This window comes from Culex pipiens, chromosome 2 (genome assembly GCF_016801865.2).
Source record: "Culex pipiens pallens isolate TS chromosome 2, TS_CPP_V2, whole genome shotgun sequence".
Lineage (NCBI taxonomy): Eukaryota > Metazoa > Arthropoda > Insecta > Diptera > Culicidae > Culex > Culex pipiens.
In genome coordinates, this window is record NC_068938.1 from 40,445,341 (window position 1) to 40,467,500 (window position 22,160).

General features: G+C 36.5%; 1 protein-coding gene and 1 long non-coding RNA gene across 3 annotated transcripts in view; both read left to right on the top strand.

Moving 5' to 3' along the window:
* LOC120419809 (mucin-5AC) overlaps positions 1 to 22,160 on the top strand; it is a 288,982-nt gene that overhangs the window by 144,629 nt on the left and 122,193 nt on the right. The window lies entirely within an intron of this gene.
* Positions 8,650 to 9,468, top strand: LOC120419851 (uncharacterized). The gene is made up of 2 exons (XR_005605785.2): positions 8,650 to 9,011; positions 9,077 to 9,468. It is a non-coding gene; the product is annotated as an uncharacterized LOC120419851 (long non-coding RNA).

The window sequence follows — 22,160 nt, forward strand, 5'->3', positions numbered from 1 at the left end:
TGAAACTCTGAAATCGAAAATTAAATTCTCATTTTCTTTTGACGATTTGATTTAATTCAGGTAAACAAAAAAAAACAATGCAAAACGACATTTTGCTAAATGTTCAAATATTTGATTTAAATAAAAAAAAAACATGATTAAATAAAAAAAAATCATACAATTTCATCAAATTTCCAGCCTCTCACCACCATGCCATACTTTTCCACTCTGCGATCCAGAAATCGAACTCCTCTCGTCAAGGCTGTCTTCAGCACAAAAGCTCCCCTAACCAAGGGTGTGAAAATCGTGAGGTTTCCTTCCATTTGTCAAAACCACACCACGATGGGTTGACCACCCACCTCGCGAGGCGTTCAGAAGAGGAGCCTCTTCTTCAAATTCCAGTCAAACGAGAGCAAAACATAGATATAGAAAAGGGGGGGTCGAAAAAAAGGAGTTCAGCAACGAAAAAAAGTCGTGCGATACAATCAACACCACAAGAAAGAGAGAAAAAAAAAGATCATCGAAAAAAAAGCTTTGACGTTTCGGAACGAATCTTTAGCGCTCGCTGATTTAAATAATGATTATCGATCGTCGAGATTAATGAAGCACTATAATTTATTCGAGATGCGCCGTTTTTTTTTCGAAGCATCTTTTTAGGGGTGATCTACACGATCGCTGCTGGTGATGATGGGCGAAGATGATGATCGCGGGCCGTTGATGGAGAGATATGGGCGCGATTATTGGCGTTGATTGGGCGTGAACTGAGTAGGATACCCTGGGTGATGATCGGTGATTAAGGTTGAGGGTCGTTTTTTACCCTTTTGGAGCTTTCCCTTTAAGGACTGGGGGGTTTTGAAGCAGACGATTTTTATGGAGCGTGATTGATGGATTCTTCTTGGGTGGTCTGGGATGAAATTGCTTGTTTAGAGCAAATATCTTCCTTTAGAATTTTTGTCCTCTTTCGTTTATGTGATTTTTCCATTTAAAAGTAAGAAAACATGAAAATCAGTTCCAAATGCCAATACAATGTATCAATTCCACACCACCAAATCACGATTTATTCGCCCAACAAAACCCAATCGATTGTGCGGCAATTTTTCAGATATCGATTTGAAAAGCACCGATTTCGAAACGTGTTACACGACTCAAATTTAATTGGACCACGCGGAACTGCCATTCAACACCGACCAGTTCATTGATCCCTTCCCCGTGTCTCGACCAACAATAGCCCAGCAGGCCCTAGCCAAGTTGTTGACCATGGCGATTTTTCTTCTTTTTCTTTTTCTCGAATTTGCCCCGGTTATGTACACACATTTCACACCGTACAGACAAGCCGGCTTCACTTGCACTTTCTATTGAGCCAACACCTGCCGTGAACGTTTACATCCAAACATAGGGGGAGCGTTGAAAATGGGAAAAACCTCTGCAAGGGGCCTCTCCCTGGGATGCTTCTGGTATGGGACTCCCATAGCTCACGACAGCGACGTCAGATGGCTTAATTAATTGATTTATCAATAAATTGCTCCCTCTCCGTCTCAATCACGCTTATTTTCTTTTCCTCGCCACGTGGTCTGTTCTTCAGAGCAGTAAGAGCATTGTCCATCACACAGGTGTATCTGTTGAGGCGCTCCGTGGAGTTTTCGGGGAGTATCCGTGAAGAAGTGAACAGATTCAGAGGGCTTTGAGGCACGGTAAAAAAAAATGAATTTTTTGCTAGTAATATAATCAAAAAAATTACTTGAAACGTGTTTAAAAATATAAAACAATTTTAACCAATTCCAGAAAATAAAAAAAAGAAACTATTAAAGATTTTATAGATTTTGCACGATTTGTTCTTGAGGAGAATTGCTCTGAGATTTCAGTCATTCGATTTTTTTTTTTGTGTTTTTTAATCCGGGTGAAACTTTTTTGGTACCTTTGGTATGCCCAAAGAGGCCATTTTGCATCATTTGTTTGTCCATATAACTTTCCATACAAATTTGACAACTCTCCATACAAAAATAATATATGAAAATTCAAAAATCTGTATCTTTTGAAGGAATTTTTTGGTCGATTTGGTGTCTTCGGCAAAATTGAAGGTATGGATAAGGACTAAACTGAAAAGAATGATACGCGGTAAAAATGTTTTTGGTGATTTTTAATCTCACTTTTTGTTTATAAAACTTGATTTGTTAAAAAAAACACTTTTTTTTAAATTTTGATATGTTTTAGGGGACATCAAATGCCAACTTTTTAAAAATTTCCAGAACGGAAAAAAATTCTTTGAGCATGAGCATGAGCATGAGAGACCACCCATGGTTGTCCTTCTCCGTTGCTGAACAGGACCGTAATATCCTATCAACACAACCGGTCATACGCTTCAACGATCAAATAATGTTTCCCTTATCAACAGCATTCATGAATGCGCTGAAAAGATAAAACATCACGGTCATCAAAACTAGAGCCGTTGCTAATAGGAAACAGTCATTGGCCACCAACGGCGCCCGCCATGTCAGTTTGTAGATCTCGAGGGAACGGGACGGGAATGTTAGTTAGCACAGGCTGCTACCAAGAGTGGGTTCTATACGATATCCACACCCCCGCGTGTGCCGGAAAACTACTTCTACTTGGGATTTTGTTAGTGGGAAAGGGTAATGGCCAGGATTCATCATAGAGGATGATGATGTGGCCCAATAATCAATGAATTTCGTTGAGTGATAGGGTGATGTATTATGTATACTCAAGGCAAACAATCGGATGATGCGGATGAGACCATTCCCGGTTATTTGGTGTTGAGTTTAGCACAAATGATTTAATCTTAGACAGCCGGCTGTGGAAAGATAAAATCAAAATTGTGTGTGATTAAAAGGTGAAATATTATACTCAGCGTAACACATTTACGTAGAGTTGACCTGAGACTATTTATACTTTTAAGTTTTTATAAGATGAGCGACTAATTACTGATGAGTTATGAGTTATCTGAAGGACTTGAACAATCGCGTTGAAACAATATTTGTCACCGTGCTTTACGAGCTATAATGCTAAAATGTGATTTCGCGGGAAACGAAAGGTCAAATATAATTTATATTATGCTAACGCAATTAAGAACGAATCTTCCCATGAAACAATCGCAAATCATAGAACAAAGAAACTCGGCTGACTCCAGAACGGAAAAAAATTCTTTGACCGAGTTATGGATTTTTGGTTTTTTTTTTTTTTTTCAAAAAATCGAAATATTGGACGCAAAAATTCCTCAACTTTATTTTTCTATTTAAAATTGAATTGCAAATTTTGTGAAATTTTAATAAAGTGCACCGTTTTCAAGTTATAGCTATTTTTAGATAACTTTTTTGAAAACAGTCGCAGTTATTCATTTTTCTAGATTAGTGCACTTGTTTGCACACTTTTGAATTTTTTTTTTAAAGCTGATTTTGCTTTTTTTAACTTTGTTGATACGACCCTTACTAGCTGAGATATTACCATGCAAAGATTTAAAAACAGGAAAATTGTTGTTTTCTAAGTCTCACTCAAACAACCCACTATTTTCTAATGTCGATATCTCAGCAACTAATTTTCAATGTTAAAATAGTAACCCTCTACAACCCAACCCCGCCTTTAGACGTGCTTCGATTTAAAAAATCGCCAAAAATCCATTTTTCAACCAATTTTTGATCTTTAAAAGCAATGGAAAGAAGTACTCTTAAAATTTTAGAAAATGTGTTGCCAATGGTTTTAAAAATGTGTTTTAATTAGGGGTCAACTTTGGCTGTGCTTTTTACTATTATTTCCTATACATTAAGTAAAATGAAGTATGCAGTAATTTTTCTAGTGCCCCAAACTATGCCTATACGCATTTATTTACAATTTAAATGATAATGGTGCCATTTTATAGCAGAAAATGTGAAAAACATGCAAAAAATTGAAAAAGTTACTTTAAACATGAAAAAATTATATAGGCAAAATGTAATGATAGGAGGTGGTAGAATAGGCCAAATACTACCGAAAACAAACATAAACTAAACATGATAAATGCAAATTAAAATACTAAAAATGAAACAAGAAAAACATCAAACAAGAGAAGTAAAGTTTTTTGTCGAACAAAAGTTGCTCAAAATGACCTCCTAAACACGGCAAAAATAAAAAAAAATCGAAAAAAATTTGGGCAGTGGAGGGTTAAGCATTCGTGAAATTTTCCGATCTTTCCGAAAAAAAATATTTTCATTTTTATAAATCGAGACTAACATTTCAAAACACGTAATATTAAATTTTAGGCCCTTCTGAAATGTTAGTCTTCAATTGAAAAAATGAAAAAATTGTACATTTTCTTAAATGGAAATTTTAAGCAACTGTTTATAAAACCCGTTGATTTTTTGGGGAAATTGGGATGCTCAGTTCGTCGATTGTTCCACTCCAAATTTAAATATGCATTCAGATTTGTCATCTATTTCTGCAATTAAATTTAACTTTTTGAAGAAACATTTTTTCTCAAGCGAACACCCAAGTAGAATTTGAAGAAAACATTTCATAATCTGTGTTTATTTTACTAAATAAAAAAAAGGTCAGAAAAGATGAAAACGATTCTCAAAAATTTAAAAATTTCAGTAAAGCGAATAGCTTTGAATTTTTGCAAAATATAGAAAAAGGAAATTAAAAAGTAAAAGTATAAATATTCTAATATTTTAATTTCACTGTGATATCAGACTCCATTTCACTCCTTTCGGTAGGTGCAAAGATCATCTCCTTTCCACTTCATCCAACTTTGAAGAGGTTGTCCCAGTCAGCATCCCCAACCAAACCTTAACGATGTTGTCTGGCTATATTATGATAAATTGATGATTAAATATTAAACGTCCGACCACAAATTGGAGAAGCCACTGCGGCACTTTTCCCGCCTCTCTCTCTTCATCCCATCCTCACAGCATCGTTTGTGCGGGGGAGTATCATTTGTTTGCTTGTTGGCCGACCTCCTCTTCTCACCTAGAGCTGATGGGAATATCCCCACCGCTTTGGAGTAGCCCGTGACGGTAATGAAGACATAATCTCGCACGCGCGCGCCGTGAGTTTCGGTCCGGAATTGGAGAGATTTTATTGGCTTTATGGTGATTGTAACGGCCAGAGGGCATGGGGTGGGAACTTGAAGAGGATTGCCTCAATAAACGGTTGGGTCACGCGAAGAACTGCTGTTGATTGGATTATTGGTGTTTTCTTTTCTGCTTGAGTGAATTGTGAGAAAAAGTGATGAGAAATTAATGGAGTGAAGGTCATATTTTTTCTTGAGTAATAATTAAAAATAAATATTTTGCATGAACTAATCAAAATCCAGTTCATCAAATAACAAGTAAAGCTCATAACCTACAACTTCCACCTTGAAACCATCAATCTGAAAGCGATTAGTCAAAACAAAGCCCGGCTTCACATTTTCGCAAACAAATTAGTGTCACACAAAGTTGGCCCACGTTTGACATTATGTATTTCAAATCAAGCTACATCGATCATTTCGGTACCCCAAATTCGCTGACTACTAGCAACAGACGTTGGCAAGGTCGGAGCCAACTCCCACCATTAATTCATGGATCAGAGCTTAAACTTGCAGATTGTCACGAGAAAACCTTGTGAAACATAATTTGCGTAGGCCTAATTAGTGTGTAAACGCGCAGTTTGAGATCGCAATCGATTTTATGTTGGAGAACTTGGTATGTTGATGAAGTTTTGGGCATATTTGAGGTTAAATTAATATAAAGAAGTTTTTTAAAACTTGAAATAACCAACTACAGTTATTTTAAGCCCTAACAATGATAGAACTTTCAAGGTTTTCCTTGATTTATTTTCGAATAGTTCTCTTCGGCGTTAGTCACGACGCAACACACCTCGTGAAGCCCCACGTTGCACCATCAACTAAAATACCTGAAATATTTCCACTTGGCGCGCCAATCCCACTTTACCAGTGCCAGAACTGCACGGCACAGCTAAATATTTATAATTTATTTCAGTTGTTATGCAGATATGTTGTACCACACACTTCACGAGTACTTTTTTTTCCTCCACACACCGTGAACCATTTATGATCTCTTACAAGACGTGAGCACTGCTCTAAATGTGCTATGCTCGGGCAGCAGCATAAAAGCACTTACATATATTCTGTACTGCACCGAAGAGATGTTGAAAGGTGAGTAAATTACCGTCGATTAAGATACCGACACCCGAGACCCCATTTGAGGTGCCCAGATATTTGTCTTTCGTGGCGAAGATCACGACCACCATCCACCAAAGTGAGACCTTAATGAATTCTTTAATAAATAGCAGAAATGTTTCACCACACACGCACCGTACTGCTTGCCAAGGACTCCAGCGTCATTCCGAGCTTGATTGGAGGTCTTGGTCATCAAAAATAAGTAATGCACCGCAGCGAGTTTTGTAAATGTTGTAAAAAAAACCCCGTGCATTACTTACTCTCCAGAGCACATGTGGCAGGAAAAAGTAGTTTCATAAATTATTTTATTGACGCAGGCAGCGGCAGCTACATTTACGAGGTCGTTAATTGTTGGCAATTAAGCTATGGATTAGTGTGTAAAATAGCGATACTTACCCCCCTCAAACTGACCGTTAATTGACGGTGACCAGAAGTGGGGTGGGGAGGGGGTTGGTACTACACTAGTTGTAGCAATTTCGCACCTTAATAGTTTCGGTGCGTAAGGGAGGCCTTATTCGGACACGCATTATGCCAGAATGAAATTTATTTATTGATTCATTATTCAATTTGGTACGCTTTCATGTGAGTTACTCGGAACGAACGTATGGAAGGGAGACCACCGACGAAGTCGTGGACGGAACCTTGCAGTTATTAATTTCCTCTGCGCCAAGAATGCACAGCGGTAATGTTCAGCGGAATAAATTGTTTGTTGGATTCAATTAGACACACTTGCCAAACGCATTAAAGAGCAATATATCTTTCCTTCTTTTTCTGATGGAAAAAAATCAAACACATTTTTATTTTAAAAATTTGATCATTTTACAGTTAAAAATAACTATACAATTTAAAAAAAATATAACTAAAATGATTCATGTTAAAGCAACAAAAAACATGATTAATAATGTATAGATTCTTATTTCTACCAAAAAATAATAAGAATTCATTTGGGAAATGCTTTTTCATGCAGGATAATTAAAAGGACAAAGAATGGTTTAGTCTGAGTCTGAACCACAAAGACGCAAACAGTTATGCTCATAATTCACGTCATATAACTGTTAATTAACGGTTCCTTCAAAAGCCAGCAAATCATTCTGACCACCAGCCTACCAGCAGCAGCACATAAATTGTGCAAATTATGTCAAGGACCCATCAAGCAATAACCTGGGTGCGCTCGCTCGCAAAAAAAAAGAACTCTCGCAAATCTTTAGTTTCAAACCATTATTCAACCCATCGATCGAAACTCCATAAATCATGGCATCGATATTTTGATCTGCGACCAGGGCTGCTGCCCTCCCATGGACAGCTGAAAGAGTTTGGTCGAATTCCACGAATTAACGAACTCCTACTCCCAAGCACAGTGGTCGTATATCCCATAGAGTTCACACTGACCTCGCCCGGGCTCTGATTGATTGTTTCCGATAGGTGCCAACACTGGGGTTCTGCGGACGATGGAATTGAATCAATCTGAGAGAGACACCTTCTTGGAGAGCACAGTTTTTATGATCGACGCCCACAATTTTGTCATTTTTGTGGGGCGCGGTGACTCAAGCAGGCGCTAAACTTGGCTTAATCGAAGCAATTTATCAATTCTGCGTGGACCGCTGGAGATTGAACTGATGTTTCAGTGTCAAAAGCTACTCAAAGAGCTGCTTTCAGCAGCTGGACAAGCGACGAACTCGATTATTTCAAACCAACTCTTTTACGTTACTTTCGAATGCAACATTGTGTCACACTAGTTGGCCATATGCAGAAATTCAGCAAATTATTTCCCCACATCCCATAAGTTTGCCGCACAAAATTAGCCAATTTAGCTAAACTAACCAGCGCGGCCAGGGATTAATTAACTAACAAATCAGCTGTAAATGGCCACCTGCTCTGATCTTCACCCTCGTCCACACCAAGTAGTCAGGTTCGGCTAATCAACTCCGGCTCGTTGAAGCCTTCGACGACGAGCTCGCTCAAGAGCCTATATCTGCCAGCCTCCATCGACAGGTTGGCGTGGACTTCAGAAGAGACCGGCTTTCGGAACGGAAAATCAACCATCAAGCTTGAATCTGAACAATCATTGCTCGTTGAGGCAGACCTGTCGGAGAATCTCTTTGAGGGTTCAGGTTTGAAGCCGAAGTAAACAGGTCTTGTCTTGTCGGGTAGCAAACAGTAGCCGACAGCCCCGGAGGCATCAAGACACTTGTCATCGAACTCGTCAAGATGATATCGTGTGCGATAGGATCTTCGCGCTGATCATGACGATCGCTGTGACGCATTTGGCTTGACGAAAAGCATGTTTTGAATCGCTGCTGGCATAGATTATTAATTACCTAGATGTCTCACTTCGGGATTTTTCCATACATCAAGTTGGCGACACCCCTTTAGCGCTCCGAGCGCCACCACAGTCAAGTTACAGGTACTAAATTGTTGAACAAAATCATAGTACTCTATGCCAGTTTGATGTTTGTTTTTTTTTTGTCAATGTGTCACGACGGAAGAGCAAATTATGAAAGCGCGTGTAGAATCGCTTTCATAATTTGCTCTTCCGTCGTCGATTTATCGCGAAAAAAAAACAGGAATATGGCAGGCCAACGCCATCAGCGCAAGTGGCAGCGGTAGCAGAAGTGGCGAATCCAGGAGATACCAAGCAGCAGACCAAAACAAAGGAACAATAAGAGGACACGCCTTGGGTCACGCTGATCCACCTCAAGCCGATCATGGACAGTGCCCCCTCGGTGACGAAACCGTTGCAGTTTTGCACCGCCCTCATAGTGTTCCCCACCGGACAGGTTGAAACGTAACGTGTGCTCACGTCACCGGGTCACCGACGGTGAGCGAATTTAGCAAAATTCTGATTTCGAAAAGATGAACGAAAGTTAGTTTCAAAATAGCATCGTGAAGTCTGGTTTGTGAAGATGATAACATTTTGCTTTTATTTAGATAAGAAAAAAAAACTTCAAAGCTTCCGGCAGAACGCAAGCATGAATCTGACTAGTATCAAGGCGAATCCAGCTATGGTTTCGCCACAGTTTCGCCGTACGTGTTTCGGTTATAGAAGTGCCACTAAACCACCTGGCAGGCTCGAAATGATAAGAAATACAGAACCCTTTTATTGTGCGTTTGGACAATCTTTTCAAGGAATTTATTATCAAATGATTAAAAATTTACAGAAATAAATAAACTGCGACAAAAATCCTTGCATCTTGTTTGCTGTGTGATTCTTTTGCCAACAGGCCGGATAGAGCTGAAGCTTTGATTCGTCGTAGAATCCTGCTATCCAGACTCCAGCATGTATTTTAAATTGACCGTTCGATTTCCGCCGGTTTTTGAGAGTCCAGCCAAAAGAAGGCTGCGCGCTGTAGAATCGTCCGTTTTGGTGGGCTGGAATGGCGGAATGATTAGCAGGGTAGCTTTTCCAGTACTAATTTTTCTATCGAACATAATTCTACTCACTTGCCGACACGTCTCCATGCCTAACGGTGGGCACCACCGAAGGAATCGATTCCGTCCATATGATTTGTGGGGGTGTGGGCAGCCCGAATTCGAGGAATTTTATGAAGAGATTTCAAAACCAACGACCGATGATTTCCAGTTCCGCTGTTGTTGACAGAAAATAAACAACTTGAAAGGCAATAGTTGCTACGATGCAGCCCAACCACTTGAACTGAAACTCGGGAGATTTTTTTTTCTCGGCATTCCCAAAGGGGTACACCCAAAATTAGTACCTGTGAATTGCCACCAGTCGCAATTTTGGCGTGGCGGTAGTGTCACCAGCCCCAACAGGGGAGTGGCGTATCTATATATATTTAGTCTATGCTGCTGGGGAGGTTTAAATTTAATTACAAAAACATCAATTTTAAATTTATTCAAATACATCCCAAACACTGGGCAAACTTCAAGTCACTAAAAATCTTTTATTTTCTTATATTTTCAGGTAATCATCAAACAAACTTCAACATAAAATCATCAGTGCTCCTAAGTAAGCTCCTAAGAAAAGCCGAATTTATGTGAAATGTTATTCCTGGAGTTAAATTTTTTTTTATAAAACAGGTCAAAAAACATTTTTTTTATTATTATTTTTTTTTTTTGCTTTTTGGGTGTTTTTAAAATCGCCTTCAGGGATATTCATAAGCACCCCAAAATCAAAAATTAAATCTAAGTATTTTGAAAATTTAAAATAAAAAGCCAAGATTTGTTTTTGTAGTGGTATTCAACCCATTATTAAACCTTTAAAATCTTATAAATATGTAATATTTCAAAAAATTGCGTCAATAGTCTTACATTAAAGAAAAACATTCCAACTCAATCTTACAAAAAAGTGAAAAATTGAAATCTACATTTTTAGATCAAACTCAAATTTGGTGGAGCTGTTGATACCATCAAAACAAGAAAGAATTTCGATTTCCATCCAAATCGGACCACTCCTTCAATTTAGGCTCCACCCCCACCTTTTTCCACGAAAATTGTGAAAACTCTTCATTTTAAACTGTGATATCTCTGGAGCAACAACTCGTAGAAGGTGGATCTAGAACTTTTTTTTAGAAAATTGAACAAAGAAGTATGGCAGTGTTTTTAAAAATGGCATTTGTTTTGATAAACTTTGGTAGTGTTTTTTACTAACATTTCCTTTGTTTTAAGTAAAAAGAAGTATGCAGTAATTTTTGTAATGCCCCAGACTATGCTTCTACGCATTTTTTTTTGCAATTTCATTGCCATTCTAAAGCAAAAATTTGAAAAAGTGACTTTAAAAACATGAAAAACTTAGAAAGACAAAATGTAAAGATACGAGGTGATTGAATAGACCAAAAACAAACATAAACTTAACAAGATAAATGCAAAATAAAATCTTAAAAATAAAACAATGAAAACAAGAGAAGTAAAGTTTTTCGTAGAACAAAAGTTGCTCAAAATGTCCTCCTGAACACGGAAAACACAAAAACCATCGAAAAAAAATTAGAGGGTTAAGCGAATATTTTTTCTAATTATTGAACTTCCAACCTTGCGTTTTACCAAATTTAGATAAAATTTGAGCTCCAACTTCAACTTTATTTTAATTAAAGTGCTTGAAAAGAACGAAATGTAGTCTCTTGAATTAAACTAAAAAATATATCAATTTGATTATACATCTGCATAAAATACATATTTTTAAGTTCCAAAAAGCAAAATATAGTATATAATAACAAAAGTTAAAAGAATTGTTCCATCATCCTAAGTCCAATTTAATTTTTCTTAGATTGTTATTAAAAAAAAATATCTCAAAAAAAATAATTTAGTCAAAACTACACAAAAAGGGAAAATTATGTATCGCTAAACCTATTCAAAATTAAAGCTTGATTTTAAAATTATGATATCATTTCAATTGAGAAAATCAGAAAATTTCTCCAAAAAAAATATTTTAAGCGTTGACAATCGGACCAATATTCATCGATTCAAATTCTTTGTTAAGTTGTATCTCAGAAACTAATTGCCGATTTTCAAAATTTCAGAAAGATATTTATTTTCCATAGGTAATTTTCTTTCAAGAAGCATTTAAATGCAAAATAACGAAAAGAAACAAAAACTGTATGCTTAAAAGTAGTTATAACTTGAAACAGGTACAATTTATAAAAAAAAATATTGTGAATATGATTTTGCTTTTTAAATGATTTTAAATAATGTTTTGTCCAAATTTTGATATATATTTTTTTTTTAAATACACATACCTCCAAAATCTGATTATGCACCAACACGTACGATAGCTCAGAAGATGTTATTTTTGGTCCCCTAAACTTTGCCGAAGACATCAAATCGATCAGAAAATCTTCTCTCAAAACACAGAATTTCATTCATTTCTTACCCATTTTGTATGCCCAGTCCCCACAATTGTATGGAAAATTACCTTTTTGCAATTCCATCGTGAAACTACTTACTTTTCCCTGTCATTATTGAACGACGAAATAGCCTACTTTTCTGTACTAAAAATAACAGAATCGAATAGCAACACTTTTCAAAATAAATAAAATGGGTGCTGAAAAGTTGAACTTTTCAGTACTTTTTTCGAAAAGTAACACTTTTCAACATTTTTTTGATTTAAACGATTTATTGACAAAATACATGAAAATTTGACTTAACATTTCACTCAATGGGTGTTTTTCGGAATTGCAAAAAATGTTGTATGGAAATCGTTGCAAAACATGACTTTTTCAGCACTCTTCGTATTTATCCAACTCGGTGAACCTCGTTAAATAAATGCACGACTCGTGCTGAAAAAATCCTCATTTTGCAACTTGTTGCATAAATTACTATTTTAACAATGACAAAGTTTCACCCAAATCAAAAATCAATTGAATAGTTTCCTGGGATTTAGTCTACCGTCATCAGTGGTGACATTGGGTCTGGGGGTGAGATTGGGTCAAACAAAAATGCTGAAATTTGCATGACCCAATTTCATCCCCAGACCCAATGTCAACCCTAATGACGGTACCTCGGAAATTTGCAGGTTAACTAAGGTTTCTCAAATCGTAAATTATAAGAGACATTTTATGGTCTTGAAAATTAATTTGATAGAATTACCACATTTTAATGAAATTCTACTGAATGAATTATTTCATTCTATAAATATCTAACAGAATTTTTATAGCAAAAATTGATGGCAAAATCACAAAACAATAATTAGTTGGCCTTCCATATCAAAACATTTCAATCTCAACCAACTATGTTGGTAGAATTGTTCAACATTCTTTCGACACTCGATCAATCATTCGTAGGCCAAATAGAGCTTTATAAAAATACCTAGTTCTTATCTTACCTCAAGAAATCTCTTCACCGTTGTCACCAACGTCAAAATCTACGTTCAAAGTCCCAGACCTGGGGAGTGCCACCCTCCATCGCTGTCAGTCCAGTCCTCAAAACTGGATCGAGAGATGTTATCTCGAAAGGTTAGCTACCTTTGCTAGGTGAGAAAAATAAGCTGCCATACAAACGATTTACACCTCAATTAAAAAGGGCTCGTCGGTTGGTATTGTGGCAGTGGATTTTCCAGTTTGTGCGGACTTTACGAATCCACCAAGATATAGTTAGTGCATGTGAGCGCAACTTAATTACGGTGTGACCCCCACACAGAGGGCAGATATTTGTAGCGTTTGGTTCTTTGGCACCTGTGCCAAGTGAGTCGTAAGGGTCACACCCTTTCAATCGCTCGTTGAAAGAGGCGCCTGAGACGGGTCGTAATCGGACCATCTAGCACAAATTTAGTTGTAGCTACTAGGCTGTGGGTGCTAGCTAAAACAATGCAGTTATTTGTTTATTGTTTCTTGGTGTGGCTTTAAAGACTGTAATTATTCAGCTGTTTACTGCTATCTCCACGTTTTAAATGTGATTATTCACGGAATTGTCTACCTATACTTCTACTTCTTTATTTCAAGAAAATAAATCTGCAAAAAAACAACACCATCAATAAACTCCTTTCACGACCAACCAAGTTCAATGTGAAAGGATTTTTTGCTGTTATTGCTTCTTTTCACCAACCCACCCAAAACAACCCGACAACATCGCACTTCGAAATGACCAACTCCCCACAGTCCAGACTGGCTCACAACTGGCTGCCTCACTGACCCGCAGAGAAGTTACATAAATAGAGTGTGGGTAAACAAACAAATCGCAAAACTCCCTCCGGACAAGCGAGAAATGCGTGCCAAGCTCAACCCTTGGCTGACCTTGGCTCGCGGGGAACCCCCCCAAAGCCCACCCCAGTAACGACTCGGAGTCGGAGCCTTGGTTGGTAGCTAATGGTGACTGGGTTACACTGTTGAAAGTTTCCTTGTAAATTTACAGGATTTGTAATGCAAATTTAACTTCAAATTTATTTTAAAACTAAAATATGATTCTGACACTATTCGAAAAGACAACACTTTAAATCAAAACTTCACCTAAGTTTTGAAATTAAAGTTACATTGCTGAAAAAATAATAAAACAACATGTAATTTTACATCATTTTTACTGTTCCGCATGACAAACGCACATTCGTCGGACTTCCCGCCGAGACTCCACTTAAAGACCGCTAGAAACTGGTGCAAGTGTCTCACGGCGGCAACGGTGCGGAGACACCAACCTGGTCAAAACAACCGAGCGCGACTTTTTGAAGTCTTTAGATTCGGCTGTCTCCGAACTTTGGTGGCCCACGGCGTTCACGACTGCGAATCTGTATCAAGTCTCTTGGTGGCCGCTGGCCACAATATTGAAAACTGGAGCAGATCTCCGTGTGGCCGTGGACCAAAGAAGTGGTGGCGGTTGTGTAATTTCGCAGCATGTGAATTTTTGGAACAGACAAAAAAAATCTGCGTGAAAAAGTTCGCGACACATGTTTTGTTTGACGGGCGGTGTTTGGTTTAATTAATTGGCGATAATGGTTGCAGATAATCTCGGGAAACGAGCACGTGTTTAATGAAATTAACACTATGAGGAGCTGTAGGCTATCATTGAAATATTGTTGTTGGATTCATATCAACTGTTCAATCATCATAATGTGTTTTACGAATTAATTTTTTTAAATTTAAACAGGTTTTTACAAATCATGCAATTAAAAAATAAAAATTAGGAAATTTATTTATTAATATCAATAAAAAGCAACAATTTTTGCTTAAATTCAAAATTAAATCTGTTTAAGTATCTTCAATCAATTTTTTTAATATTTCCATGTATACGGCTTCCAGCCTTTCATTCATCTAATAAATTACCAATCCAAAGGGTATAATTACACATGCTTAAGGGTGGTGTGGAAAAACAAAACAGGTAAACCAACAACCACCAATCGCCCATTGAAGAGCCTCAGCGGGATGCTGCTGAACACCACACGCGATGGAATTCAAATAAATTACAGATATGAGTTCACTGCTGCTGCCGGGTTACGTAAGTTTCCTCTCGCACCACACTGCACAGACTTTGTGAATAGCTGAAACTTCATTGTACACTTCTTAGCAGCATTCCACAGCAGATCAGTCAGTGCCCCAATTGCTTTGTTATCCCCGGCTGTATACGGTTGCTGAACCTACCCCTCATCCCCCATATACTAAACCTAATTAATCTACCTTGTTATTATTTAATTATGATTATGTTACAACCCCCCTAAGCATCGCGTGGGCGTACCTTCCCGGCCACAACTCGGCGATTCAACGCGATCCAATTTCAGCGGCAGCAGCCCGAGGAGAAGGATTCCAAACACGTATTAATCATTCCGTCGATCATCCGAGGCAGTGGCGATCGAATCGAATCGATCGAGCCGACGATGACAGCGGGGAATTTTTGCTGCCGAAATTTCTCCACGCTTATTCAACCGCCGAGCCGGCAGCAAATTTGTCCGCGGAAAGACGCGTAAATCGGTCATTATCTAATCACGTGAATGCGATAATTGATACCTCCGAGATCGGCGGCGAAGCGGTGGTAGACGATGATGTCGATTGATGATGCTGGTCGTGATCGTCTGACTGGTAGCTAATCGGTCGTACATATGGAGAAGATATTGCGGACTTCGAGCTGTTGGGATGTTGAGATCGGTTGTGAAGTGCAGAAAAAAACTGTTGCAAAAAAAATTTGTACTTTTTAAGATTCACAGCAAATCTCATAAAAATTCTAAAATGTTATAATACAAGTAATTAAAAAAATATTAAAAGTAAAAAAAGCATTACACAAAAAACTAATATTAGTTTTTTGGACCATTCTATCCAACACATCTTCTATCTTCTATCTTCGATCTTCTATCTTCTATCTTCTATCTTCTATCTTCTATCTTCGATCTTCGATCTTCTATCTTCTATCTTCTATCTTCTATCTTCTATCTTCTATCTTCTATCTTCTATCTTCGATCTTCGATCTTCGATCTTCTATCTTCTATCTTCTATCTTCTATCTTCGATCTTCGATCTTCGATCTTCGATCTTCTATCTTCTATCTTCTATCTTCTATCTTCTATCTTCTATCTTCTATCTTCTATCTTCTATCTTCTATCTTCTATCTTCTATCTTCTATCTTCTATCTTCTATCTTCTATCTTCTATCTTCTATCTTCTATCTTCTATCTTCTATCTTCTATCTTCTATCTTCTATCTTCTATCTTCTATCTTCTATCTTCTATCTTCTATCTTCTATCTTCTATCTTCTATCTTCTATCTTCTATCTTCTATCTTCTATCTTCTATCTTCTATCTTCTTTCTTCATTGAACATTTTAAAAATAAATTGTTAAATAAATACATAATTAAATGCTCCGGCAAGTTTCTAAAATGTTATAATACAAGTAATTAAAAAAATATTAAAAGTAAAAAAAGCATTACACAAAAAACTAATATTAGTTTTTTGGACCATTCTATCCAACACATCTTCTATCTTCTATCTTCGATCTTCTATCTTCTATCTTCTATCTTCTATCTTCTATCTTCGATCTTCGATCTTCTATCTTCTATCTTCTATCTTCTATCTTCTATCTTCTATCTTCTATCTTCTATCTTCGATCTTCGATCTTCGATCTTCTATCTTCTATCTTCTATCTTCTATCTTCGATCTTCGATCTTCGATCTTCGATCTTCTATCTTCTATCTTCTATCTTCTATCTTCTATCTTCTATCTTCTATCTTCTATCTTCTATCTTCTATCTTCTATCTTCTATCTTCTATCTTCTATCTTCTATCTTCTATCTTCTATCTTCTATCTTCTATCTTCTATCTTCTATCTTCTATCTTCTATCTTCTATCTTCTATCTTCTATCTTCTATCTTCTATCTTCTATCTTCTATCTTCTATCTTCTATCTTCTATCTTCTATCTTCTATCTTCTATCTTCTATCTTCTATCTTCTATCTTCTATCTTCTATCTTCTATCTTCTTTCTTCATTGAACATTTTAAAAATAAATTGTTAAATAAATACATAATTAAATGCTCCGGCAAGTTCTTGATATTTTTATTTAAATTTTGCTTTTATCGAAATCATAAAATCAAGACTGACTATGTATTACTGATTTGCATTGAATGAAATTCATATAATTAATATATTAAGCTTAAAAAAATAGAGACTCTCATAGTTTTATAGTTTGGAGCAGTCATTGAGTCGATGGTGAAAATATTTATTCCAGTAAAATATAACACTTTTGCAAATATCTATAAAACGTCAAGAAAGCAACAACATTACGCAACATTTTGAAAAAAATTCTATTGATGCTCGATTAGTAACGTCATGATTCGAATTCCCGGACGCTTCAAAACCCGGACACTTCATCCTGTTTTATCAATTATTTGGATATAAGTTCGCATTATGAATGTCAAAACTGTGTTATTTGATAAATTCCAACATCAACTTATATTTAAAGTTTGTTTGAACGCTGTAGTTAATGCCAAACAATTAAATACAATAAAATTATAAGTTTATCAAAAATGCGAAACATTTCACTTGAAATATTTCATAGGCGTTCGAAGCACCGGGAAGGCAAAGCAAAAATTTATGGTTTTGTTTTCCTTAAATTCCAGCAAATTTTTATATAAACTATCGATTGTTTTGATGTTAACAGCTTATTTGAGACCTACAAATTGCCATTCACTAACATTTCAGTCCAAATTTGTACGATTTATAAGTAAAATCGAGTGTCCGGAATTCGAAGCAAAAGTGTCCTGATTTCGAATCAGCTTTTATCAGTGTCCGGGATTCGAAGCATAACAAGTAATTTCAATTTCAAAATTCTGATGAAAATTTGTTAGAAAAGACATATTTTGCATGCATTTTCTTGAAACTGCCTGTTTATACTACATCCTGATGATATTTCTACATTTCCAACTTATTACATGATTTTTTGCCAGCTATAACAAAAATGATATGCTACTAAGTGTCCGGATTTCGAATCATGACGTTACTAATATCTTAAAATTTATAGCAAAAAAAAAACTTAAGATCCAAACACATTTCATTGATTGATCTCAATTCAAACCTATTTTTTTTATCGAACTGCAAAGGCGTTGTGTTAAATGAACACTGCTCATGTGCTAAATATTCGTTGCATCATTCAATTCTTCCTTTTCTTGCATCCACATGATCGTGCCAGGTTCCCTAATAGCCCCGTAACCCACTGAATATTCCAATTTAATAATAACCTGTTTTTAATTTAATTGAATCGCCTTCTTCTTTCCTTTCTCACTTTATCTTGATTGCCGCCAAAAGCCAACCACAAAAAAAAATCTCACCTGTAGACATTGTGATAGAAGAGTGAAACAACTTGCAACCCCCCGCCAGTGTGTGTGTGGCTGCCCTCACCTTAACCCACCCCATCACCCCCTTAAAACAACGCAAAATTTCAGTTCAGTGGAGCACATTTCTTCTTTCTTTGGGGTCAGGTCCTGCTACGCCGTCTCTTTTACACTGTCTTTATCTTTGGAGCTTGATCTGCCGATCGGTTTCGACCTGTCCACCGCGGAGGACAACCACAAATTAAGCCCCCCCTAATTAAAGACACTGAGCCATTAGGTCATGCGCGTGGTCGTGAGGAGCGGGTGAAGGGGTATGATCGCACTACAAGATTAATTGATATCTCGTGGACGATTCGCTTCGCTTTTTGTTTAAAATCAGTGAACGAAAAGATGTTAATTTAATTTTCATCACTCGGCGAGATGATGAAACTGATTAGGAGTGATTCTCTGGCGTTTTTTTTTATAACTTCCAGCAATTTTGTGGGAGGTTCAGGGGTGTTGCACGAGCGATCGAAATAACAAAACTAAAAGATATATAACGTCATGATTCGAATTCCGGACACTTAATAGCATATCATTTTTGTTTTAGCTGGCAAAAAATCATGTAATAAGTTGGAAATGTAGAAATATCATCAGGATGTAGTATAAACAGTCAGTTTCAAGAAAATGCATGCAAAATATGTCTTTTCTAACAATTTTTCATCAGAATTTTAAAATTAAAATGACTTGTTGTGCTTCGAATCCCGGACACTGATAAAAGCTGATTCGAAATGCGGACACTTTTGCTTCGAATTCCGGACACTCGATTTTACTTATGAATCGCACAAATTTGGACTGAAATGTTAGTGAATGGCATTCTTTAGGTCTCAAATAAGCTGTTAATATCAAAACAATCGATAGTTTATATAAAAATTTGCTAGAATTTAAGAAAATCAAAACCATAAATTTCAGCTTTGCCTTCCCGGTGCTTCGAACGCCTATGAAATATTTCAAGTGAAATGTTTCGCATTTTTGGTAAACTTAAAATTTTATTGTTTTTAATTGTTTGGCATTAACTACAGCGTTCAAACAAACTTAAATGAAAGTTGATATTGGAATTCATCAAATAACACAGTTTTGACATTCATAATGCGAACTTATATCCAAATAATTGATAAAACAAGATGAAGTGTCCGGGTTTCGAAGCGTCCGGGAATTCGAATCATGACGTTATTTTTTGCAATTTCACGACCGATTGAATTCAATTAATGAACTCGCACAGTTGGAGATAAAACTGATACAGTTTTTTTGTTGATGTTACTTTTCTGTTGAGATGAAATGTGCGGGTGAAATAATGACCCACTGTGGCTCGGAATGTTGATGGATTTATTGATTTTGGCCTCTGAGGTCAAGTCTGGGTTGCGCTGGCAGGTGGCACGCGAGCAGTGATATTTTTGTGAACGTTTTTGAGGGCAAAGTTTAATAACCGGTTATTCAATAAGTTGGGGCAAAAATTTAATCTAAAATCAAGAGGTTTTATTTTTATTTTTGGGGAATTTTTCGCAACTTAATTCAGAGAAATGATATTTTAAAGGATTTAAAAAAAAAATAATATTAAATTTGCATCCAGAATTCAGTGCCACAAAATTATAGTTGCATTCGGTCAGCAGCTTACTGTTTGAGTTTGTTATTGCCTTCCTTACTATACTTAGGAAAGGCTATAAAATCACTCGAAATATAAATTTCTTAATTCGATATCTAAGACCCACCTTCACGTATACATATTGCGTGTGTATGTCTGTAAGTCTGTGCACCGAAAAATATGCACTCGATTATCTCCTTACTGGATGAACCGATTTGGACCGTTATGATCACGGTTAATCCATCTTGGGGTCCCTAGTTAATATTATGAAGTCTAGAAAAGTACTAAAAAAAATATTTTGGCCGAAGTCAAGAAGATTGTAAAAAAGGGTGTATTTATGAGAAACCCCGTATTGTTATACATTTTAAGAAAGGTATTTGAAAAACCTTTTCAATGAGATTAAAGCTATGACTGAAATAATATTTTAGTGCATTATGGAGGCCAGATCTCATTTATTTCGTGAAAATGGGAATTCTAAGGATTTCCCCGGAAATTGGTTGAAAATTTCCAGTTTCCCGGGAAATTTGTATCTCCTGAATATTTGACGCTCTACTTTTAGCTCTGAAAAACAAATATTTTTATTTTTTGACAAGTCAATTTCGACCTAAGAGTCAAACGTTACAACCATTTTAAGCTAAAAAAGATGCAAATTTAAAACTTAAACATCTTGAAATGTTAAGCAGGTTGCATTCGAAAGAAGAGATCTAGCACTACAAACACTTAAAAAACGCAGAGGCATTTTTCTTTAAACTCGAGATACCTTTATTTGAAAATGTATTATATTCAAAAGAAATGTGTATGGGACCACCCTAGCAAAATTCGAAAATTGTTCAACTATATGTTTTTTCGATGTAATTTTTCCCGCTGAATCTTATTCTGCCGTCAAAATTGAGCCAAAATGTCAAAAAATGACTTTTTTTCATAAAAACCTAAAATATTACCAAAAAATGTTTGTAGATCTCTGCTTTTGAATGCAACCTGGCGTTTTAAATTTGGCTTGCGCTTTTTCGAGATATTAAAGCTTTAAATTTGCATCTTTTTTACCTTGAAATGGCTATAACTTTTGACCCTTAAGACCGAATTGACTGGTCAAAAAATGAAAAATAAATGTTTTTTTAGAGCTCTAAACATCACGTTCCTCTAATATTAAACCCTGAATTGCTAATTTCAAAAAAACAGTTTTAAAAGGTTTGCTCAGATGAATTTTGTAAATTTGTTCGTAGAAGACGTAGTGTTGAGTCGCGGGGGATGTCCTGAACAGGGCACCGGTTCTGTGAGCGGAGTGAATAAGAGAAAACACCATTCTTTCCACTCGCAGAACCGGTGCCCTGTTCAGGACATCCCCCGCGACTCAACACTACAAAAATCTTGTGTTAAATTGTGAACGTTCTGATTGTAATTATTTTATTTAATAAATTACAGTTTTGTAGCATATGGGAAATAAAAGAATTTTTATTTCGCCATGCTCACGAAAACGGTGCCCGGAGTAGCACCTTCCCGCCTGTCTCAACACGTAGATTGCGAGATAAATGTTTGGTGTCTTCGATAAATTTGTTTTTATTGGCAAGCCCAACAACTTTCTAGGCAAAAAAGTCCCAAAAATATACTTGTAAAGTAAGATTTTCAAAACCACCCTAATCGTGAACCACTCTAATTTTCAACCAAAATATTAGCTGCTAATTTGTTATCATTTGGACTTAGAACAAGAGCCCCTGTAATAAACATTGTGAGTTTGACCCAAATTTACATGTTTTTGGACCTTTTTCATTTGGTGTACCAGAGCACCACCTGGGCATATGAGCAACGAAGATTCATGAACATTTGTTTCGAAATGAAAGGAAAACCTTATTTTAATTAAGACAAAACTATAATTATTCCAAAACAAGGCAAACCATTGCTATTGGATTGATGGTTTTATTGTTTTCCTTATTTTTAATTATAACACTGACCAACAAAAAATGACAAAAATGACTGCGTAGACTCAACTCAAATGGAAGCATGTACTTTTGGGTCCCCAGAAATACGTGCACTTTGGATTTATCAAAAATATTTAGGCAGGGCCGAATAGTTTTCTTCCAAACTTCATGCTTCCCTTCGAGTTGAGTCTGCGCAGAAATTTTGTTGGTCGGTGTAATGCGTGTTTGTGAGTTTTGAATGAGCCAACCAAAGAAATCTAAAAATGCTGAGACCATTGGAATTTGTAA